This window comes from Antechinus flavipes, chromosome 1, assembly GCF_016432865.1.
Source record: "Antechinus flavipes isolate AdamAnt ecotype Samford, QLD, Australia chromosome 1, AdamAnt_v2, whole genome shotgun sequence".
Taxonomy (NCBI): domain Eukaryota; kingdom Metazoa; phylum Chordata; class Mammalia; order Dasyuromorphia; family Dasyuridae; genus Antechinus; species Antechinus flavipes.
In genome coordinates this window covers 48,328,718-48,354,581 of record NC_067398.1, presented here as the reverse complement: position 1 = coordinate 48,354,581, position 25,864 = coordinate 48,328,718, and the positions used below count along the sequence as shown (strand labels likewise).

The 25,864-nt window shown below is 36.6% G+C and overlaps 1 long non-coding RNA gene across 1 annotated transcript; it reads right to left on the bottom strand.

The window, feature by feature from the left end:
• Positions 1-1,160: 1,160 nt before the first annotated feature.
• On the bottom strand, positions 1,161-24,793 carry LOC127551604 (uncharacterized). The gene is made up of 3 exons (XR_007951133.1): positions 24,541-24,793; positions 15,814-15,874; positions 1,161-4,917 (listed from the first exon to the last, which is right to left on the bottom strand). It is a non-coding gene; the product is annotated as an uncharacterized LOC127551604 (long non-coding RNA).
• Positions 24,794-25,864: the final 1,071 nt, after the last annotated feature.

The window sequence follows — 25,864 nt, the reverse complement described above, 5'->3', positions numbered from 1 at the left end:
CATTATTAATCAGAGAAATGCAAATTAAGACAACTCTGAGATACCACTACACACCTGTCAGATTGGCTAGAGTGACAGGGAAAGATAATGTGGAATGTTGGAGGGGATGTGGGAAAACAGGGACACTGATACATTGTTGGTGGAATTGTGAACACATCCAGCCATTCTGGAGAGCAATTTGGAACTATGCTCAAAAAGTTATCAAACTGTGCATACCCTTTGATCCAGCAGTGTTTCTACTGGGCTTATACCCCAAAGAGATACTAAAGAAGGGAAAGGAACCTGTATGTGCCAAAATGTTTGTGGCAGCCCTGTTTGTAGTGGCTAGAAGCTGGAAAATGAATGGATGCCCATCAATTGGAGAATGGTTGAGTAAATTGTGGTATATGAACGTTATGGAATATTATTGTTCTGTAAGGAATGACCAGCAGGATGAATACAGAGAGGCTTGGAGAGACTTACATGAACTGATGCTAAGTGAAATGAGCAGAACCAGGAGATCATTATATACCTCAACAATGATACTGTTTAAGGATGTATTCTGATGGAAGTGGATCTCTTCGATAAAGAGAGCTAATTCAGTTTCAATTGATCAAAGATGGGCAGAAGCAACTACACCCAAAGAAAGAACACTGGGAAATGAATATAAACTGCTTGCATTCTTGTTTTTCTTCCCAGATTATTTATACCTTCTGAATTCAATTCTCCCTGTGCAACAAGAAAACTGTTCGGTTCTGCACACGTATATTGTATCCAGGATATACTGTAACCTATTCAACATGTAAAGGATTGCTTGCCATCTGGGGGAGGGGGTGGAGGGAGGGAGGGGAAAAATTGGAACAGAAGTGAATGCAAGGGATAATGTTGTAAAAAATTACCCTGGCATGAGTTCTATCAATAAAAAGTTATTTAAAAAAAGAACAAAATAAAAGTTAAATACAGAATTAAATTTATATATTTTTAAAAAGCAAGTTCTACATAATAAATTTTAATATTCCAAAAAAAAGATCTTTCTTTCCCTCTCTTTTCCTTCTCTCTCTCTCTCTCTCTCTCTCTCTCTCTCTCTTCTCTCTCTCTCTCTCTTCTCTCTCTCTTTCTCTCTCTCTCTCTCTCTCCCTCTCTCTCCCTCTCTCTCTCCTCTCTCTCTCTCTTTCTTTCTCTCTCTCTTTCTCTCTCTCTCTCTCTCACACACACACACACATACACACACATATACACTTTGAGAAACCAAGAGAAACAAAACTCCTGTTAAAACATACATAACAAATACATTTCTAAATAACTATGTCCAGAAAAAATATCTCTTAATGCACTTTGGGTCTATCATCTCTCTATCAGGAGGGGAGGTTTGTCAAGAGTCCGTTGTGATTGGTCATTTTGCTGATCAGAGTTCCCAAGTCTTTGAAGGTTTTTGTCTTTACAACATTATTGTTATTATATAAATTATTATTCTGTTTCTGTTCACTTCGCTCTGTATTAGTTCATACAAATCTTCACAGATTTCTCTAAAACTATACACATCATTCCTTATAGCACATTCTACCACATTCATATACCATAACTTGTTCAGCTATCCCTCATTTGGTGGGCACTCCTCAGTTTCCAATTGTTTGCCTCCAAAATAGAGACATTATAAATAATTTTGCACAAGTGCATTATTTTCCTCCTTCTTTAATCTCTTTGAGGTTTAATGGTAGTAGCAATATTGCTGGGTCAAAGGATACTCATGGTTTAATAGTTTTTGGTGTATAGCTTTAAATTGCTTTCCATAATGGCTAGACCAGTTTACAGCTCTACCACCAATATATTAATGCTTTCCCATAGCCCCTTTAAGCATTTGTTGTTTTTCCTTTTTTTTTAAATCAATTTTGCCAATCAGATGAGTATAACATAAAATCTCAAAGTTGTTTTAATTTGCATTTTTCTTATTGTTAACACAGACTCATTTTTGACCTCCTTGCTAGGCTTCTAGGCTTGTAAACACCTGGCCAAATACAAAGCAGACCTGCTCAATACTATCAGGCTTGGAGTTGAGCCCAGAACACAGCACCCTCTTGGCCAGAAACAAAACTGGTAAGCTTCCAACATTACCTATGAAATAGCAACATCACAAGTTGGGTAGCTAGAAGTGATGTGGAAACTTGGAGAATTGATCTTGAACCTTCTAATATCTGCCTTCATATGAAGACTTCATAGTCTTCCCCTTCCCATCGTTACTCTTCCCATACAAAGGCTTTCTTTCCAACCTCACTTCTTCATTCTCATGAACCTCAACCCTTCCTCCCACCCCCTGTGTCCACTTCTTTTACTGGGTTTTCTGGAATGCCTTTTCCATATTTAACAAACTTCCTTTTTACTTTTTAACCATATCCTCTATTTTTTTCTTATTTTCTTATATTTTCTAGTATTCATTAAGCCCCCTGACTAATACTACCTTTCCAGCTACTTTTTCCAGTACTGGATCTACTTCCCCTCATTCCTTCTTGATTCACTCAGCCTGGTGGGAGAGTTAGAATACTCCTTGTTCATTATTGCTACTTTTTAGACTCTTCTCCTGCCATCATTCAGAATCTTCCCTTTCTTTGAAGTCCATGCAATTCAATCACCCACTCCAGAGTCTGGTGTCCATCGTCTGCTGTTCATATTCTCACTCCTTTCTCTTTGAATTCAGTGTCTGGCTCAGTCTTCCCTTTTCACTTCACATGCTGCCCTCATTCTAGATTTTAACATATGTGCTGATATTCTCTCAGATAATAACTTCTCAGTTCCTCAGTATACTTAGTCCTCAGGACTTACTCCTTCATTCCACTTCTAAGATTTACCTCTGATTTGGACATTACACTTAAATGTTCCACTTTCATGTTCAAAACCTCCAAATTTCCTTTATTTCATCATTATCTTTTACCTTTCCATGTCTTTCTATTCCTTGCCCTTCTAGACTTGCTCTTCTTCTTCATCATAACCTCTAATCCCTCAGTAATATCTTAGACCATAACAAATGATCTGACTACACTCTACATTTCCTAATCTTGATACCTTGATGAATTATTTCAAATTTTCCCTTGTCTGTTGCTTTTAAAACCTTTGTCCTATTGCCGGTTATATTTTCTCACTATCCTTTTTTTTTTTTTTTTTAAACTTCTATATTTGTACATCTGTCTGCATCTACCAATTGGTTTCTTATCCCATTCACCATGGCAGCTATTCTAAATTGTCTCTTCTCCCCCCAAATTTCCCATTGTTCCCCACCGCCTTTCTAGCGAGGACTGTGACTCATACATTAAAAAAAATTAATTTAATTTTTAAATTACATTTTAAGTTCCAAATGATCTCCATCTCTCTCTCCCCATTTCCCACTTGAGAAAGCTATCATTTCTCACTCACATATTATATATGTATAAATGTGTTTCTACATACATATATAAATGTGTATGTATGTATATGTGTATATACTTCCTTCATAGTCCTTTGTGGTTGATTTGAATATTTATAATATTCAGAATAGCTTAGTCAGTTATTCTTCAAACAATTTTGCTATTACTGTATACAACATTTTCTTGGTCCTACTCATTCATGCAAATCTTTTCACATTTTTCTAAAATCATTCTGTTCATCATTTCTTATACCATAATTTGTATAGCTATTTCCCAATTGATGGGCATATCCTCAATTTCCAGTTCTTTGCTACACAAAGAGGGCTTCTATGAATATTTTAGAGCATATAACTTCTTTTCATTTTTCTTTCTTTCTTTCTTTTTTCTTTTTTGCTAAGACAATTGGGGTTAAGTGACTTGCCCAAGGTCACACAGCCAGGAAGTGTTAAGTGACTGAGGTCAGATTTGAACTCCGGTCCTTCTGACTTCAGGGCTGGTGCTCTACCCATCTAGCTGTCCCAAACATATAACTTCTTTTCCTTTTTCCTTAATCATTTTGGAAGACAGGCCTAATTGTGATATTGCTAAGACAGCATAAACACTTTTTTTTAAAAACTCTTTGGACATAATTCTAGATTATTTCCCCAAATAATTAGATCATTTCAGTTTTATCAAAAGTGTATTAGTGTCCCAATTTTTCCACATACTCTCCAACATTTGTCATTTTTCCCTTCTATCATTTGATAGATGTGAAATATCTTAAAGTTGTTTTAATGTGCATTTCTCTACTCAATAGTGATTTAGAGCATTTTTTCATAAGACTATAGATAACTTTGATATCTCCATCCAAAAACTGTTTGTTCATATCCTTTGATAATTTATGATTTGGGAGAATGACTTATATTCTTATAAATATGACAAAGTTCTCTATATATTTGAAACCTTTATCCAAGAAACTGTCTATAAAATTTGTTTCCCAACTCCAATATTCTGCTTTCATTCTAATCTTGCTATATTGATTTTATTTGTGCAAAACCTTTTTAATTTAATGTAATTAAAATTATCCATTTTGCATTTCACAATACTTTCTATTTCTTATTTATTGTAAATTCTTTTCCTATCCACAAGTTCAATAGGAAATATATTCCATATTCTTTTGCTTATGATATCTCTCTATGTATTTAGGTCACAAATCCATTTTTGACCTTATCTTGGTAAATAGATATTAGTCTATATTTAGTTTCTGCCAGCCTGCTTTCCAGTTTCCCCGACTTTTTAAAAACCAAATAGTGAATTCTTAATTTTTTTTTAAATAACTTTTTATTGACAGAATCCATGCCAGGGTAATTTTTTACAGCATTATCCCTTGCACTCACTTCTGTTCCGATTTTTCCTCTCCCTCCCTCTACCCCCTCCCCCAGATGGCAAGCAGTCCTTTACATGTTGAATAGGTTATAGTATATCCTAGATACAATATATGTGTGCAGAACCAAACAGTTTTCTTGTTGCACAGGGAGAATTGGATTCAGAAGGTATAAATAACCTGGGAAGAAAAACAAACATGCAAGTAGTTTATATTCATTTCCCACAAATAGTGAATTCTTATCATAAAGCTCAAAGCTTTACATTTGTCAAATGGACCTTTAATATAATCCTTTACTATTGTGTATTATATGTTTATTCCACTGGTTTAACATTCTATTTCTTATCAAGTCCCAGAAATAATATACCAGATATAATTATTTCCTTAATATAATTTAAGATCTGGTACTGCTAAGCCTCCCTTTTTTTTTTTTTTTTTTACATTTTTTCATTAATTTCTTTGATATTCTTGATCTTTTGTTCTTCCATGTAAATTTTGTTATTTTTTCTAGCTCAGTAAAAATATTTTTTGCTAATTTAGTTGACATGCATTAGAATAGTAAATTAGGTAGAATTATCATTTTTATTATATTGGCTCTGCCCATCCACGAACAATAAATATTTCTCCAATTTTTCAAATCTGACTTTATTTGTACAAAAAAAATGTTTTGTAGTTATGTTTATATAGTTCCTGGGCTTTTCTTGGCAGGTATATTCTCATGTATTCTCATGACCATAGTCTATGGTTGTAGTAAATGGAGTCTTTCTTAATCTCTTCTTGCAGGATTTTGTTGGTGATAGATATATAGAAATGCTGATAATTTATGTGTATTTATTTTATATCCTGCTATTTTACTAAAATTATTGTTTCAACTAACTTTTTAGATAAATTCTAGGATCTTCCAAATAAATTATCATATAAACTAGAGAAAGAAATAGTTTTATAGCCTCAATGCCCATTCTGATTCTTTCACTTTCTTTTCTTCTTCTATTGCTATTGCTAGTGTTTCTAATATAACACTGAATAATATTATTGCTAGTGGGCATTGTTGTTTCTCTCCTGATCTTATTGGAAAGACTTTTTGCTTATTCCCATTACAAATAATGTTTGCTGAATATCTCATTCCTATAAAAAAAAGAAACTTAAAAAACTCATAAAAATGTATATATGAATTTCTTCTTAAAATTATAACAAGCTTTTTCAGGTGCATCTATTGATATAATCATATGATTTTTGTTATTTTTGTTATCAGTATAATCAATTATGTTAATAGTTTTCCTTATGTTAAACCATCTCTACATTCCTGGCATAAATAGCACTTGGTCACAATGTATAATCTTTGTGATATATTGTTATAGTCTCCTAGCTAGTAATTTATTTTGGATTTTGTATCTATATTCAGAATGAATGGTAATGAAATTGGTCTATAATTTTCTTTTTTTTTAATTCTTACTTTTTAATTTAAAATTCTTTAATTTTCTTTTTCATCTTAAACTTAAATACAAAATGAGAAAAGAACAAAAAAAATCCTTTCCATGAACATAGTAGAACATAAGTGAGGATTCAATATAAAACAATACATTCTCATTTTAAGAAAACTTATGTGATAAAGACTACACATTGTTTCCAAAGCTACCCAGCTTTCTGTGAGTTTTTTTTTTTTCTAGGTTTTCTTTTGTTCTTTGCTGTGCACTTTTTATTGTATTTTTTCCTCTTTCCCCTCCCTATCCAACACAGAGAAGGCTACAATTAAACACACACACACATACACATATGCACATATTTATAAACATACATATGTATATGTATAAATACATATATGTAAGACCATACTATGCATATTTCTGTTTGTGAGTTCTTTTTCTGGAAGTGGATAGCATCTTCTTTCACAGATCCAAATCTTTCCATGTTTTTCTAAATTAGCTAGCTCATTGTTTCTTTTATCACAGTAGTATTCCACCACAACCATATACATGGTTGTTTAGATTTTCCTCAGCTGAAGGGCATCTATCATTTTAGCTGATCCAGTAGATTTGTGGGAATTAACATTTTCTCACCTATAATAAAAGAGATTTAGGCAGAGCTCTGAGCCAAAGGCACTTTATTAAAGGGTCTGTGATCCCCTCCAATGAAGTGGACCTCAGATCTTTCTCATGATCGGAGAGGCTCCTCTTTCCAAGGCCCTACTTCATGGGCTAGATGGCCAGACATTCAAGAACAGCTATACCAAATACAGAATAATTCCATCAATTGATATATGAAGCATAAGCTAAGATAAGCAAAATAATATGTCAGCAGGGTCACAAGTGTAGAGGGCCACAGACAGTGGGGGAACTCTGGGTGAGGTATAAGACCTTTTAGCCCAGAGGGAACCTGTTGACAGTGTCTAGTTCGGTTCTCCATCTCCCCCAAGGGCTCTCGGTCTTCCTGAGAAGTGAGTGGTGGTGGTGACAACTTGTGTTGTAATTAAAGCAGAGCGATACCAGGTGGCAAAGAGTCATCTACACACAATAGCAAATTGTTTATGTGGTTCCACGTGCAGTATATACTTAGTGCATGCCCAATGTTGTTTTTGTTACATAAGGGTATGAGGGCATATAAAGGGGTAAGACCTTGGAATAAATGGACCCTATATTTCCACCATCCTTGGGTGTCTCACCTCATCACTCTTCCACTAAGATGGTATGTTTTAATCACCCTGGCATGGGGGCTCTAGAAAGCAGGACACAATAACATGTTAGGTGAAGCAAGGAATATCTTTATACCAGATGGACAGACTTTTCCTCAGATTAGGCTAGAGGAAATGCTCTAAGCTATCACAGTCAGTGACTTAAGTGGTCATAAGATGGTCACCTGCTTCTATTGGACAAGTGATTGGTCCAGAAGTACAAACATATTTTGGGGGACTTTCCATGTAGTTGAGTCACCTCTGTCACATTGGGCTTAGTTACCATGACAAGGAAAAACAAAGGTGGAAGGCCATTAGTTAACTTCCTATAATCAAGCAAGTAAACTTAGAATCTGCAGCTCACAGTTGTGGCCTTATATACAGAACTTTGATATGATTCTATCAAATTGATTACTACTAATTGGAATAGAGTAGGGATCAAATGAATTATTTCTCACATTCATAGGATGTTATCTCAACATTGTTTTAATTAAGTTTCCCTAATCAATAATGATTTAGAACATTTTATATGATTATATATAGATTTGATTTTTTCATTGAAAAACTGCTTGTTTATATTGTGTGACCATCTATCAATTGGGGTATGACTTGAATTCTTATAAATTTGACAAAGTTCTTATATATTTGAGAAATGAGACATAAACAATATTGAATAATACTGGTGACACATAATATAGTTTCCCTATTTTTCTCTCTTAATTAAATCTACTTTATTTTAATTTTTTTTTGCTGAGGCAATTGAGGTTAAGTGACTTGCCCAAGGTCACACAACTAGGAAATGTTAAGTGTCTGAAGCCAGATTTGAACTCAGATCCTCTTGAATTCAGGCCTGGTGGTCTATTCACTGCATCACCTAGCTGCCCCAATTAAATCTACTTTAGCCTTGACTTTGAGAGCATGACTGCTACTCCTGTTTTTTTTTTTTTTTTTTTTTTTTTTTTACGTAGTAAATTCTATTTTAGGCTTTTATTTTAACTTGGTGTATTTTTCTCATTTTTATTGTGTTTCCTGACATATTGTTAAATTCAAATTTTTAACTGATTCTGCTATTTGTTTCTATTTTATGGGTAAATTCAACCCATTCACACTCAAAATTATAATGACTTGTTGTGTATTTCCCTCCATCTTATTTTTCCTCACTATGTTTCTCATCATATTTATTCTACCTCTCCTTATTCAGTTAGTTTACTTCTACCTGCTACCTTGCCCTCTTGGGTACTAGGCTAGATCATGGAGATGGGAGGTTAGGAATGTAAGAGAATGGAAAATGGAGGTTCTGAGAGAAGTCAAAGAGAAGGGTGAACTTTTTTTTTTTAAACATAGTATAATAACATAGCATAGTAAGTGTCATTAAGTTTTAGTTATTATTATTGCTCCTGTTTGAATCTTCCATGTCTGTGCTTTTTGAGGCTTAGATAATAACATTAAAACATTAAAAATGAGATAGTTGTAAAGCCCTTAGCACAGTGCTTGGCACATTGTAGGTGCTATATAAATGCTAGTTGCTGCTGCTACTACTACTACTACTTCATCTTCTTAAAAACTTGTTCTGTTTCTTTTGAAATAATAATGTGGCTTATAGGAGATCCTTGTTCAAGTACAAGCTTAGTTGATAGTTTCTGAGGTTTTGTGATTCCAAAGATTAGATTAAGCAGTAGGGCTCAAATGAGGTTGCTTTGGTCATCCTAGTGCAAAAAGAAGACATGAAATTGAAATCTTTAGGCCCACTGCCCACAGTGAGCAAATGAGCTCTGTAATTTAATAAAGTGAGTGTTTTCAAGAGAAATACCACCTCTGTTTTTGTGGAATGAATGGATGACTATATAATTGCTTTAAAAAACCCAAACAAACTCTATTTTTTCTCTTTCAAAATAGTGATACTACAGAATTATAGCTTGTCACAATTTCCTATCAACAGCTGGTAGTTTCTAATCATTTTTTTTCTTGTTTCTACAAGTGTACTTCAGTCCACTGCACCTTTAAGCTCCAGCTGTGACTATTACCAGCTGAAGAATATGCATTGGGTGCTCATTAAAAACAGACTCAGTGGATTTCTCTTCTCTCCACACCAATTCTTCTCCTACTCTTACATGACTTTATTTGCTTTTTTCTCCTTTATCACAGAATGGCTGCTTGGAGGGAGCCCAATATCCACATCTGTGAGAAACAGAGGAAATGTGGAATTGTTGGGTAATCCAATCCTGGTTGAGAGAGAAACTCTTTCTTTGTGTTAAATATCAGAGAAATGGAGAAGAGTCATGTGAGTCCCTGCTATGCCATTTGTGTGTCAGAGGAGGTAAAAAAGGAAAGCGAAAAGTATCAGAGAAAAGAGAAAAAGCAATTAGAGGGGGTCAAGTGATTGGAATCAGTAAAGGAAATGGGCCAAGAAATATGAGAACCAGAGAGGACGGAAAGCCAAAGTGGGAACAGTGGAGATAGCCTTGAAAAAGGAATAAGGCTGGCTGACCTGTTGAGATGGGGAGTTGAAAGATATTATTTTCTTCTTCTCATAATAGCAGGAATATGTTTTTGTAGTTTTTTTTGTTTTTAAAATAGAATTCTATAATTTTATCCCAATGTTTCCTGATCGCTTGGGAATTCTGATGCTTTATTATTGTTTTCTTCCTTGACATTCTCCATTCTTAAAATATTAGCTAAAATTTATATAGCCCCTTGCAGTCTAATGAATACTCTTTACATTACTTATGCCACAGTTAGGCAAGAGAAGTGCCACCAGTGTTGTTATAGAGGAGGAAATCAAGGCTCAAAGTCACTTAATTACTTGTCCATGGACACTGATCTATTTGACTCAGGATATTAATCTAGGTCTCTGTTGATCCCCAACTACAGCACTCTTACCATTCTGGTACTTTGAAAAATTTTTATAATAAGTTATTTTTAAAAATTAAAGTAAATTAACATTTTCTTTTGAGAATTTTGAGGAAATATTGTGACATTTCTTTTAAATGGCATGCAGAATTAATGCTTTATGCCTATGATTGTCTCAATGTAAGTCACTGAGTTGAGGCAGTGAATAGTATAAGTGTAGGGCAGATGTAATGGGCTGAAGCTCGAGTTGATGCATTGAGGTCCCAAGCATGTGAGGTTAAATGGCAATTGGACGATACTCTATTAATATATGCTTGGAGAAAGAATGGCTCTGCCCATTCTTTGTGCAAGTTTTGATGTGTTGTATAGGAAATGACATAGAGATGATTTTGGTGGGTGGAGAGAGAGAGGCAGAGAGACGGCTGGCCGGGTTCGTGTCAGGGCTGCTCTCAGTTCCTATTGCCATCCCCCTTCATCTCCACAAAGAATAAAGATCGAGGATTTTCCCTTAACCTGAATTCCTGATTCCGGCTGATTTTAAAATACGTGGTCATCACAGGCAGATATCAAAGGCACTCATTCAAAACTCCTAAGTGTTGATTGAAATGTAACTGGGAAATGTTTATCAGCATAAATTAAAACACAACATCAATAATGTTAATTTGTGGTTTTCTCATTCAGTATACAGTCAACAGGGATCTCTTTCTACTTGAGTTTGATGTCCCCAGTGCTGGCTCTGGTATCAGGAACACAGAGTTTAAATTCTGCTGTAAACCCTTGGGTGACCTGGGCAAGACCTTCAACCTTCTTAGACCTCAACTCAGTTCCCTTATCTGTAAATGAGGGGTGGGATGCAAGTAAAGAGAGTATAAAGGAATAGAGGCAGCTGCAGGAAGATTGGGAAGGCCCAGAAATCCTAAAGTCCTGATGTCATGATAATTTGAGGATTGTCTTTAGCCCACTGGGGCAGATTCAGAGCTGAGATTTATAGAAGCGGCTAAGGGTCACAGCCAAGAATGGTTTGTGATCAATATCATTGGGCTCAATGTTTGCTTCAAGGAGATGGCAATTCCTCGACAGTGCTGGACTATTAAGAATCTCCCTAGTGACTAAGGGATATTTTTCCTAATCCTACCATTTAGTAAGGGATTGGATTATATTCAATTATGAATTGGCAAAGAGGAAGGTTCTGTGTATCACTGACTATAATGCAAAGTTAAATTGATGACTTACAGAGATTATCTATTGTTTTGTAGCTTTATCTACATCTCTTTCTCCTATGTTAGCATGGTCCATTGAGACAAGATTCACTACAACAAAAGATTTACTATGATCCCTCAGCATTTTGTTTATTATTCTATCCCCTTTCATAGATAGATATTGGTAATATATATTCATATAAGAATAGAGACATACATACATGATTGAGCTAGCATGATCTATAGGATTGTCCAACACAATTTTCTAACCCCCTCAATTAATAGATAAGGACCAGCATCCTCTTTTGGGAGAAAATTCTTATGAATATCCTTAGTGGGGGGCATACGTTTGTCCTTTAAAGGTGGATTTTCAAAATTTGTTCTTTGTTTTTTTTTTTTTTTTGAAATAGAAATTATTTGGAAATAAAGCTAATGGAAGATTAGGTTAGACATTACTATCATAGGTCCAGAATGAAGTTGTGACTATAAAACAATATATTTTATTTCCTTGTTTTAGAATGTAGAGAGATAATTATATTGTATGGTGTGTATAGGTTAGCTTTCTGGAGGTCTTGGGACCAGAAGAATAATCACCATGAGAATAGTCAGGGATAAAGTTCAAAGTCTTGAGTATCTCCTCCACCTGGGGCTGGGCTAGCTTTCTGGAGGGCCTTCAGATGGGCCTTGGTCTGAGTGGAAAAATGAAAGACAGGCTACTCCTGTGGGAGATGGAATGTCTCTCTCCCAGACCTTGTTGACTCTTATACACTCTATTATAAGTACATCATCATAGGCATTAATTTTGTAGAATTATACTAAGTACTAAGTACATGTAAACTAGAGAATCATTATTTTAATTCCATTGAGTTAACACCTTGTTGTAAGATTAAATCAATCATACTGAACTAGAGAACTATTAATCACCTTGCTAAACTAGATAATCGCCATCCTGATCTCAGATCAAGCTAAAGCAAAAATTGATCTAATCAAAAGAGATAAGGAAGGACACTATATCTTGCTAAAGGGTAGAATGAATAATGAAGCAGTATCTATATTAAACATATATGCACCAAGTAGTGTAGCATCTAAATTCTTAAAAGAGAAATTAAGAGAGCTGCAAGAAGAAATAGACAGTAAAACTATAATAGTGGGAGATCTCAACCTTGCACTCTCAGAATTAGATAAATCAAACCACAAAATAAATAAGAAAGAAGTCAAAGAGATAAATAGAATACTAGAAAAATTAGATATGATAGATCTCTGGAGAAAATGTAATGGGGACAGAAGGGAGTACACCTTCTTTTCAGCAGTTCATGGAACTTATACAAAAATTGACCATATATTAAGACATAAAAACCTCAAACTCAAATGCAGTAAGGCAGAAATAGTGAATGCATCTTTTTCAGACCGCGATGCATTGAAAATTACATTCAATAAAAAGCCACGGGAAAGTAGACCAAAAAATAATTGGAAACTAAATAATCTCATACTAAAGAATGATTGGGTGAAACAGCAAATTATAGACATAATTAATAACTTCATCCAAGAAAACGATAAATAGAGACATCATACCAAAATATATGGGATGCAGCCAAAGTGGTAATAAGAGGAAATCTCATATCTCTAGAGGCCTATTTGTATAAAATAGAGAAAGAGAAGGTCAATGAATTGGGCTTGCAACTAAAAATGCTAGAAAAGGAAAAAATTAAAAACCCCCAATCAAACACTAAACTTGAAATTCAAAAAATAAAAGGAGAGATCAATAAAATTGAAAGTAAAAAAACTATTGAATTAATTAATAAAACTAAGAGTTGGTTCTATGAAAAAACCAACAAAATAGACAAACCCTTAGTAAATCTGATTAAAAAAAGGAAAGAGGAAAATCAAATTGTTAGTCTTAAAAATGAAAAGGGAGAACTCACCACTAACGAAGAGGAAATTAGAGCAATAATTAGGAGTTACTTTGCCCAACTTTACGCCAATAAATTCGACAACTTAAATGAAATAGAAGAATACTTCCAAAAATATAGCTTGCCTAAACTAACAGAGGAAGAAGTAAATATCCTAAACACTCCTATCTCAGAAAAAGAAATAGAACAAACTATCAATCAACTCCCTAAGAAAAAATCCCCAGGACCAGATGGATTTACATCTGAATTCTATCAAACATTTAAAGATCAATTAACTCCAATGCTAAATAAACTATTTGAAGAAGTAGGGATTGAAGGAGTCCTACCAAACTCCTTTTATGACACAGATATGGTACTGATACCTAAACCAGGTAGGCTGAAAACAGAGAAAGAAAATTATAGACCAATCTCCCAAATGAATATTGATGCTAAAATCTTAAATAAAATATTAGCAAAAAGATTACAGAAAATCATCCCCAGGATAATACACTATGACCAAGTAGGATTTATACCAGGAATGCAGGGCTGGTTCAATATTAGGAAAACTATTAACATAATTGACTATATCAACAACCAACCAAACAAAAACCATATGATCATCTCAATAGATGCAGAAAAAGCATTTGATAAAATCCAACAGCCATTCCTAATAAAAACACTTGAGAGCATAGGAATAAGAGGACTTTTCCTTAAAATAGTTAGGAGCATATATTTAAAACCTTCAGTAAGCATCATATGCAATGGGGAAAAACTGGAACCTTTCCCAGTAAGATCTGGAGTGAAGCAAGGTTGCCCACTATCACCATTATTATTCAATATTGTATTAGAAACACTAGCCTCTGCAATAAGAGTCGAGAAAGAGATTAAAGGAATTAGAGTAGGCAATGAGGAAACCAAACTATCACTCTTTGCAGATGATATGATGGTATACCTAGAAAACCCCAGAGATTCTACTAAAAAGCTATTAGAAATAATTCATAATTTTAGCAAAGTAGCAGGATACAAAATAAACTAGATAATCATTGTCTTATCAATTCCACTGAGTTAATACCTTCTTTCAAGTATACTTCTCCAGAGTTCTGCCCTTTACAATAGTGGAGAGAATTCTCAGCTTGGATCAAGATAATAATTCACATCCAACTTCAGCTATTTACCATGTGATCCTGAGCAAATAAGCCTCAGTTTCCACATCTGAAAATTAGGAATTATAAGAACATCTTATAGAGTTTCTATACAGATGACCTGGGTTGATATGTTTAGTCCTTAGTAAACTACAAAGTGCTTTGTCAGTGTTAGGTATTAAAACTAAATGGCCCCTAAAGAGCTCCCAAAGAGAAGTTCCCACCTACTGGAGCAAAGGCATTCTCATGGAGACTTTGTCATCATTCCTGACTGCACTGATGCTTAGGCAATCATTTAGATTGTCTTAAATTGTGGATTGTGCCCCCCCCACGGAGTCATGTAGCTGAATATGGGGAGTCACAAAATTATAATTTATTATCAGCAAATGTTTGATTATCATACCTATTTTATATTCCTTTATACCCAGGGTTATGTGAAATTTTCTTGGACAAAAAGGGGTTGTGAGTTTAAAAAATTTAGAGAGTTTCTTAAACTGATTTAGATGTTTATATTCTAGTATATTTGCTTAGATAATTTGGCTGGCTTGTTTACAGAGAGCATCAAAGAGTAAATCCCTTTCCCTACTGGGAGGTGTGAGTGGACTGGTTATTATTCCCTCTTCTAGATGCTGGGGAAGGAAACTACTACAAATTGCATGAGCTTTCCATGACTTCTTCTTTGTTTTCCTGGACACAATGTGAAAGGAAACATAGTTGGCTTGTGTTTCCCCAGAGACATCTAGTACAACGTGCCCCACAACAAGTGCAGGAGGAAGCTACTGTCAGCCAGCTAGCTAGAATTTATATACTAAAGTATTTTCCAACTATGAGCTCCTTTGATCTTCACAACAACCAGAGGTGGAAGGTGCTATTACTCTCCCCCTTTTATAGATGAGGGAACTGAGGCTCACAAATGACGTGACTTGCTCATGGTCACACTGCTAATAAGAATCAGAGATGGTATTTGACACGAAGTCTTTTTGACCTCAGGCCTTTTCTCTATCCATTATGCCTTACTGCTTCTAAATTGAATAGATAAGAAGATTGTTACGAGGTTCCCCCAGAGCTTATTGCCCCTTCTGTTATTCTATACAGTCTTATTGTGCTGTTAACTTTTATATCTGTCCCCACATTTTTATAATCCAATACTTTAAAGGATATATGATCTCATCAGTATGGCATCCCCTTCACTGGTGCAGAAAGAACCCCACTCATGCTTTCTGATCTTGACAGTTTCTTGTTCCTGTCTTTCAACAAATTATGCACTGAGGATCCACCCAATGAAGAGCTGATTTCATCCTAAGACACCCGGGATAGCAGTCTCTCACTTGGTTGCGTATCTGTCATTTTTTCCTGTCTTCACAGAATTGGCTCATCTCCTTTTTTGTCCTTAATGGAAAGATAATGTCTTTTATTCTACTTTTCACATTAAAATTGTTACCAGTAAACATATATTATATGCTACTTATATCAGCTGTCACCAGTAAGAAATATATTATATGCTACTTATATCGCTGACATCTTTTTATTGATCTTTAGGCAATTTGCAATTGATTTTTCTTATATCTTATAATTTTCAGCCATAGAGCATTAATGAAAGAAGAAAAGTATTCAGAATATGGATTTTTGCAGCAGGGAATATCTTGGGATCTTTGAAAACTTCTGATATGTACAATTATATATGTGTATGTTTGTATGTACATATGTGTATGTATATATGTATATTTCTATATGTGTTGGTCATTACTGATATCTTCTTGATAATTTTGAAAAATAGTATCTCCTATTATCTTTTCTATTCTTTCAGAATTATCTTCTCTTGGAGGTGTCATATGACTGCAACCTGGAGTGTCCTTCCCAGCATGGAATTTTGCTATGTACAAAATTTTGTACAAAATCAGTTTAACTCTTGGGACTTTCCTTTATCTTTTCTACCTCTATTTCTACCAGTATCAGGATTTCTTGACACCTATAATCTCTCATATTTCCTTTCTTATATTTTTGGACTACTAAATCCCAGTTCTTCCTAATAGAAAGTATCAAAGGAAACTCTCAAATCACATCTGTGATCAATGATGTCTCAAGTTTTTGTGATCCTGTCTTCCTCATCCCAGTTCTGCTGATTCCCTGTCTTTCCTGACAACCTCTTCTTGTCTTTATCATTATTATAGTTCATTTCTTCCTTCATTCCTTAATTAGTGGACACCTTCTGTGTAAGCCTGTGGTAGTGTTTACAAAGATGAGTAAGATCCAGTATGTGCTTTAAGGCATCTGGGCTCAGTCACCTTCATGGCTTCTGAAGATCAGCAGAAACAGTGGTAGGGGGAGATATTTGATCATTAAAAACTGACCCAAACCCCAGTGCCCAGAATATGCAGATCTGAGTCCCTATGATTGACTTCCACAAATATTTGATTTCTTATCTCCTGAATCCCCTTTACTGCAAGTTTTAATTTGATTCCTTACTCCTTTAGAGGATGAATCCTCTAGGCGTATGCTTGCCAGCAAGACAAATGTTCTAACTTGATCCAAGGAACTTATGTTCCTTGCACCTCATTCCTCCAATATTTACTTCCTTACATTTATAGATCACAATTCATCCAGCCATTTTCTCAATTCACAGGCATCTCCAGATCTGCAACATATTGTGCCCATTGAATCTACTTGTGATTTTTTGATTGATTGCTTACTTCTTCCATCCAGTTATTAATTCTTCTTTGACTTTTAGTTCCAACTGCCCAGATTCAATTCCTTGCCTGTGTAGCTCCTTCTCTGAGGCTACTTCCCCAAAGCCAGCTCAGCTGATGTGATAATTCATGATGCAGTTTTAAAGTGTAATGAGATTTGACTATGTCCTGTGATTTTTTTTTATGAGATAAAAACTTGTTTGATTGAGACAAGAAAGCAACAGGGTGATTGGCCAATCAAATAAGCTATCTATACTTCTGGTGCCTTCAAATAGAGGAATTTCAGTAGTCAGGATCAAATGAGATATTCTTTTTTTTTTAAATTGTAAAATATAAGACTGGATTTGATAATTTTTAAGATCTTTTCTGGATCTAAATCCTATGGTCTTGATTTTTTTTTTTTTGCTTTGTCCTCACCTTAGTCTGACATCAGCCATTGCATTATACCTTCTTCCAAAATATTTCCATTGGTGAACATTCCAATTTATATTCAATCCTTACTTCTATGCTTCAGTGAATACTTGATTTTTATTGCTACAAGGAAACGATTACCACTCATATGAAAGAGTGTTCCAAATCATTATTGATCAGAGAAATGCAAATTAAGACAACTCTGAGATACCACTACACACCTGTCAGATTGACTAAGATGACAGGAAAAAATAATGATGAATGTTGGAGGGGATGCGGGAAAACTGGGACACTGATGCATTGTTGGTGGAGTTGTGAACGTATCCAACCATTCTGGAGAACAATCTGGAATTATGCCCCAAAAGTTATCAAATTGTGCATACCCTTTGATCCAGCAGTGTTTCTACTGGGCTTATATCCCAAAGAAATACTAAAGAAGGGAAAGGGACCTGTATGTGCCAAAATGTTTGTGGCAGCCCTGTTTGTAGAGGCTTGAAGCTGGAAAATGAATGGATGCCCATCAATTGGAGAATGGTTGAGTAAATTGTGGTATATGAACATTATGGAATATTATTGTTCTGTAAGGAATGACCAGCAGGATGAATACAGAGAGGACTAGCAAGACTTACATGAACTGATGCTAAGTGAAATGAGCAGAACCAGGAGATCATTATACACTTTGACAACGATATTGTATGAGGATGTATTCTGGTGGAAGTGGATTTCTTTGACAAAGAGACCTAATTGAGTTTCAATTGATAAATGATGGACAGAAGCAGCTACACCCAAAGAAAGAACACGGAAATGAATGTGAACTATCTGCATTTTTGTTTTTCTTCCCGGGTTATTTTTACCTTCTGAATCCAATTCTCCCTGTGCAACAAGAGAACTGTTCTGTTCTGCAAACATATATTGTATCTAGGATATACTGCAACACATCTAATATATATAGGACTGCTTGCCATCTAGGGGAGGGGGTGAAGGGAGGGAGGGGAAAAATCAGAACAGAAATGAGTACAAGGGATAATGTTGTAAAAAAATTACCCTGGCATGGATTCTGTCAATATAAAGTTATTATAAAATAAAATAAAATATTTTAAAAAATGACTTAGAAACTTTCCTCTAGATCTTTCTTACATTTTAAAAATAACAGGATATCACAATGCCTTTTTTTCTTGTTGGTTTTTCTCTTTTTCTGTTTATACATTTCCTAGATGAGATCCTTTACTATATTTCTAGTGCATAAGTCTCTGTTGGAAAGCTACAGCAGCCGATTGTAAAAAAAAAATTCATTTTAATCTTCTTGTGCTTAAGTAATATTTCTTTCTTTTCCTTCCTTTTAGAGGGAGAGCTAGCATTTAATCTATTGTTCATTCATTCATTCATCAAACGTTTATGAGAAGTACTGTGGGACCCGCTTGAATCCCTCATCCCTCCAGGAAGGCTGAAAATCTGAACTGACCAATAAGAGAACATGATTTAAGCCCTTCTGGACTGACATACAGACGATCTTCTGTGATGCTCTCTGAACGAACCTGAAATCCTCCTGCTGTGTCAGCAACCAAAAGACTATATTAAGCTTGCGCAGACATCCTGAATTAGGGGCACTTCCTTGCTTTTTATAGTTTTGTAGTCCCTCTTGCAACTCTTTTGCAAACTCAATTCAATCTGCACTCTGTACACATGCTGCCAGTTTGTGAGAAATAAAACAGGCATACAATCTGATACTGTTTTGTCTTTCTTAGACTGAACTCTGGAAAAAGGCTGCCAGTATTTATCATTTGTTCAGGCCCTTAGGACCGAGAGAAGACTTTCAGTCTCTGTCTTGAAGAAATATATAACATGCTCACAGAAAAGAATGAGCAGAGATAAGGAATTATTGGGACAAAGGAGAGATGTAGAATAAGTATTCTGGGAAGAGGAAAATAGCACTTTAAATTGGGTGAATCTGAGAAGGCTGGTAGGACATGGCATCTGAGCTGATCTTTGAAAACTTTTGGAGGGTGTAGGCAGGGGCTACAGACTGTACAAAAGTACAGATGTGAAAGATGGCACATGGACTTCAGCTGAAGTTCAATTTGACTAATATAAAGAATATACAAAGAAGTGTAGTATGAAATAAAGCTAGAGAAGGGATGAAACCAGATTATTTGGTATTATTTTTAGCTAAACCAGAATCTGTTCAAGTGATCAACCTGAAGGTTAACCATTCCTGATATGACTTGTATTTCCTTCTCTGAGTTTTTATTCCTCAGATCAGTATGTGACTTTTTGCCTGAGGTGAATCTTTCCATTTTGAACAGCATTGTCTGATCTATTTTCCAACAAGCACCTCAGACATTTAAAGTCTTTGATCCAAGGAAGACAAAACCCTTTTATTCCCTAACAACTTTTCCTACAACCAGCCCAACAGGGTTATTGAATAATTCAATCCGATCCTATTCACATTTATTAAAGACCTACTGTGTACCAGGCACTGTGCTAAGTGCTGAATAATACATAGGATAATAGATTTAAAGCTAGAAGAAAACTTAGGTGTTACTTAGTCTAACTCTTGCATTTTGCCAATGAATAACTGGGGCCTCCAAGGATTTATGATCTGGCCAAAGTCATGCAACTCGTAAATGGCAGAACTGGTCCTCAGGGAAATAAGAATAAGGATGAAAATGGTTCACATGACTGCTTATCATTTGAAAAGGAATTTCTTTGATTTGGTGGTATCTTATTATCCCATTTTATAGATCACCCACAACCCTAAAGGTGATTTTCCTACAAAGGACACTTTGGAATCACGTGTACCAGAGGGAGCTTGACCCCAAAGAAGAGAAGTTGGGCTTTTCTTGAATTCTCTGCTTCATTATATCTCCATTTCAATGGAACGTGGGGGACAAGGGTGAGGGTTGAGGTGGTTGTGGGAGGAGTGAGGAAGGGAACATGGAATCTCTTTAAAACCTAAATATTGATTATGTCTTTCCAAGTGGGCTTATTGGGGTCCCTTGTAGAAAAATTACTCAATGTTCACAGTAATAAATATCAGGTACAAGACAGTTATTTAAGATTAAAGAAATGCTTACAACATAAAAAATTTATGTGTATACTCACCCATAACTTCAACCATACTCTCCCATGCTGAGGAAAAGTTCCTAAGGAGGCTTGTGGAACTGGGGACTTTATATTCACTTCAAATCTGTAGTGTTCAAAGAGCAACTTGATCCATATCTTCTAGTCAGTCATATGTGCTTGGCTTAGCCTGTTGGCCAGGATCATCCCCTCTGAAAAGGGTGTAGTTATAGGGCGTACCTATTTAATGTCTAGACCTTAAAATCATGAATTAGCCATCAAGACTGGAAATATCCATTACTTAGGTTTTTGCTCAAGAAAAGGAACATAGGCAAAAGAGGCATCCAGGGACCTGAGGTCTTATTTTAGACTCACTAGATCAGTACATATCCTCTCTGCCAGGAGTCCAAAGTGACAGCTCTAAAGAGGATGAGGGATTCTGTTTTCTCTTTTAAAAGCCTAATTTTTTTTAAAAGCCTACTGAAAAAAAATTCTGAGTGGATGATTCCTCCTGATTCAATCACCAACCATTTTTGATGGAGCTCCTCCTATTCTTCTCCACCCTCACCCCAAACACAGAGAACAAGGGATCAACCAGGAGCCATTGTTCCTCTATATTATCCAATAAGAGGTCAGAAAAGTACAAGTGGTCTATGGGGATGGGCCAAGACAGAAATCTATCCCCAGACATACTCCATGTGATGAACTTTCTGACAATATGGACAGATGAGGAGATTCCATTTCAGAGAGATTTAGCTGCTTGTCATTAATCTACATTTTGACTGTGAGTTCAATCTTCTTTCTATAGCAAAAGAATTATTACAAAAGTATGTAGTTTATACTTATTAGAACGTGAGTTTGACTTCTTTCTCCTAAATGAGATCATGCATATGTATATAAAGTTCTGTGCAAACTTAAAGGTGCTATATAAATGACAGTTACTATTGTTAATATTATTTTGAAAGGGCAAGGACTTCATTTAATATAATTGTGTGTCTCTTGTGACATCTAGGGCAACATTTTGCTCATAGTAGATGCTTATTAAATGTTTAATGAATGAATGAAAGATATTAGAGAATCTTAGAGAAATTAAAGTAATGAAGCTATATGATCCATATCTTTCTTTAATTAATATATACAAGTATATCAAGATGATTCTCAGAAACCTTAAGAGGTAAAGAACAAAAATGTTTAGTTTAATAGAAAATGATTCTGTTGGAGCATAAGAGTTACCAAGCATTTTCATTTGTTGCACTCCTCAGGTTGCAGAGAATCCCACCATATTAATAAAGATGATTTTAAAAAATAATTATAACTTTTTATTGACAGAACCCATGCCTGGGTAATTTTTTACAACATTATTCCTTGCACTCACTTTTGTTTTGACTTTCCCCCTCTTTCTTCCACCCCCTCCCCTAGATGGCAAGCAGTCCTATACATATTAAATATGTCACAGTATATCCTAAGTACAATATATGTGTGCAGAACCGAACAGTTCTCTTGTTGCACAGGAAGAATTGGATTCAGAAGGTAAAAATAACCCAGGAAGAAAAACAAAAATGCAAACAGTTTACATTCATTTCCCAGTGTTCTTTCTTTGGGTGTAGCTGCTTCTGTCCATCATTGATCAATTGAAACTGAATTAGATCTTCTCTTTGTCGAAGAAATCCACTTTCATCAGAATACACCCTCATACAGTTTCGTTGTTGAAGTATATAATGAAAAGTTGATTTTTTAAAAAGGCTTTGAAGTTTGCCGTGGTTTGTAATGTAGATCTGGCACATACCTGGAAGGCCATTTGAGGAGATGATGTGTCTCCAGATGGTGGACACTAAGGATCTGCTTCTGGGAGAATCATGAGAATGTGGAGGAGAGATAGACTGGAGAATGGGTAGAATTTTTTGAATTGATTCCAGCTATGTGACCACTCGTTAAAGGGGAGGCTCTTTGATGAGCTCTGGATGAATCCCAAAAGGCCTGTCAGTTTTAGCCACAGTCTCTTTACTTCATTGATTCTGGGGCATCGCGGCATCTATCACTCACGGCATTTGGACAAGGGAAAGAAACCTCTGACTTTGGGAATTTTGACAGGTTGGAAGAGTAGGCTATAGGAATCTGGTAGAGTCCAGACTAGCTCTCCGCCAGTGAAACATCAGAGATCTTTGAGAGTGACCAGCGGAAAGATTCATCAGGAAGGACATGAACATGGGACTAATTCCTACTAATATGTAGGAATTGAAGAAAGTGGTAAGGGATAAATATACTTTAGAAGTATGGTTATATCATTGAAGTGAATTGTTTAAAAATTGCTTTTATAAAATGATTAAATGAAACTGGAGAGGGGGTGGTGCTAGTGACTGACTCCTAATAATGGAGGATAATATGGCTGGTGGAGTTCAAGCCAATGACAACGACAAAATCAGAAAAGTTGTCCCAAGCCCCACAGAGTACCCCGGAACCCTGCTGAAGGAAGATCTAGCCAGCCTCTCCTTGACACAGTGAGCCATTACATGCAAACTACACATACATCATCCCATTTGAGCAGCACAATAATCCCATTCAATTTCATTTTCACATGTGATATTCCATCTTCTTTTCCCCCCAACTTTGTACTGATTGTCCCCTATACCTATGACCGTCCCCATTTCCTCCTTACTGTAGCCTCTTATATTCCTTTTGTCTCTCAAAGTTCAGCACAAAAGCAACATCTTATATGAGACTTTTCTTGATATTCATCTCTCTCCTCAGTCACTAGTGTTTCCTGCCCCTTCCATCCCCCATTATCTTTTGGTTAATTTTTTAAATTTGCTCATTCACATATATTTCTCAGTAGACAGGCAACCAGCATTAATGTAATACTTATTGTGTGCCAGGCCCGTGCTAAAGGGTGGGAATAAAATATAAACAAAAGGAAAGATGGGCCCTTGAGGAGCTTACATAAAAGGGAGTTGATATTGGGGTGGCAGAAAGTATCCTTGTGGATTGAGGATAGGGGAGCATGGTACCCAAAGAAGTACAGCTGGAAGGGGAAATATAGTTGGCCTGGGCCCATCCCCCAAAGAGAGACCCCTCCCAAAGAAGCTCCCCAGTGAGAGAAGGAGACCATGGGAGCAGACTGCCAGAATGAGAAGATCTCCGGCAGTGGGTGAAACCCCAGGGACAGACAGCTGAGTTGTGTAGCTGAGCCCTGAGAGGAAGAAGGAGAGCCAAGAGGGGAATGTGAGAAGGTCTGATCCTTGAAAACATGAGCCCATTCTTTGTATTCCCAAAGCCTGGCACAAGAAAGCACCCAATCAATGCTTGGTGACTGGTGGAATTCAACGAATTTGTTTAAGTGCCTACAATGAGCCAGGTATTATGTTCAACTCTGAGGACTCAAAAAAAAAAAATAAAAATTCCCCTTCTTCCTAGGCATTTGTGTTCTAGGAGATCCAATGTGTACAACAGAGAAACAAAGGCAAATTGTTGACAGAGTCATGGTCTTCATGACCCTGAGGGCCATAGCACGCCAATACCATTCATGGAATTTTCTTGGCAAAGATAATGGAATGATCTGCCATTTCCTCCTCCAGCTCATTTTACAGATGAGGAAACTGAGGCACGCAGGGTTAAGTGACTTGACCAGGGTGACACAGCTTAGTAAGTGTCTGAGGCCGGATTTGAACTTGTCTTCCTGACTCCAGGCCCAGCACTGTATCCATTGAGCCACCTACCTGCCTCTGGACAATATCATACAAGGTGGTAAAATTCTACAAAGAAGTTAAGGGCTCCCTAGTGGCAAAACTTATCCCTCCAAACACTCAAGGCACTGTTGCTCCCTTTCTGTGCTGCTAGCAAGGGGAGCGCGTTAGAATGACCTCAGGTTTTCTCCCCAGTCAAATGAGGGAGTTGACCTACCTTGGCTCCTGATTATCTCCAAAGTTCCTTCAAGCTCTAACATTCTTTGAACCTCGGATTTTCAGTCTCCCAGGAGGGAAGTGAGGGTAGGATAGGAGAGGATCAGTGGCCAGGCAAGCTCTTAAAGAAAATTTACAGCAGCCAAGTCTCCCTGCCTGGGTTTCAGGAAATGACCGCATGCAGCTGGAATTTACAATGGGAGGGTGAGTGGAGCCAGCCAGCCACCACCTCCCCTGTTAGATAGCTCCACACAGGCCCCTTTCACAGGCTCCATTCAGCCTGGAAGCCTCCCTCCCAAGGCTCCCAGAAAAGCTTGGCTTCTGGCTGGCCCCCTTTTATTTTTCCTCGACTGCTTTCCTCATTTCACAGAAGACTCCCAGGCTGCTGTCTGCTTGGGGCTGGTGGGGGGGCCTCGATTTGGCAGGAGAGAGCCAGAAGTACACTGTGGCCCACAAAACCGAATTGGCCTTGGTCCCTTCCCTGGAATAAGGGAGCTTTGTGCTTTTGAAAGGCCCTGAAGTCTTGGTTTCTCAGGCTTTGTTTATCCCTTCCCCCCTTTTTCCTTTTCCTTCTCAAAATGCCAAACCATAAGCAAGTAGCTAAGAGGCAATGGTGGTGTGTGTGTGTGTGTGTGTGTGTGTGTGTGTGTGTGTGTGTGTGTGACAGAGAGACAGAGACAGAGAAAGAGAGAAAGAGAAACAGAGACAGAGAAAGAGAAAAACAAGAGAGAGAGAGAGAGAAACAGAGAGGAAGAGACAGAGAGACAGAGATGAGAGAAAAACAGAGACACAAAGAGACAGAGAGATAAGAGACAGAGACAGAGAGAGACAAGAGAGAAATAGAGTGGAAAAGACAGAGATCAAGACAAGAGAGACAGACAGAGACAGATAGAGACAGAGATAGATGAGAGAGAAACAGAGAGACGAGAAACGGAGGAAGAGACAGAGACAGACAGAGAGACAGAGAAAGAGAGGAAGAGACAGAGACAGAGAGATAGAGACAGAGAGAAAGAGACAGAGAAACAGATAGACAGAGACAAGAGGAAGAGACAGAGACAAGAGAGACAGAGAGAGAGAGAGAGAAAGAGACAGAGAAACAGATAGACAGAGACAAGAGAGACAGACAGAGAGACAGAGACAGAGAGACAGAGACAGAGAGACAGAGACAGAGAGAGAGAGAGAGACAGAGAGGAAAAGATGGAGAGTGAGAGAGAGAGAGAGAAAGAGAGAGAGAGAGAGAGAGAGAGAGAGAGAGAGAGAGAGAGAGAGAGAGAGAGAGAGAGAGAGAGAGAGAATTGACATTTAATGAAAAGGAAAATTAAAGA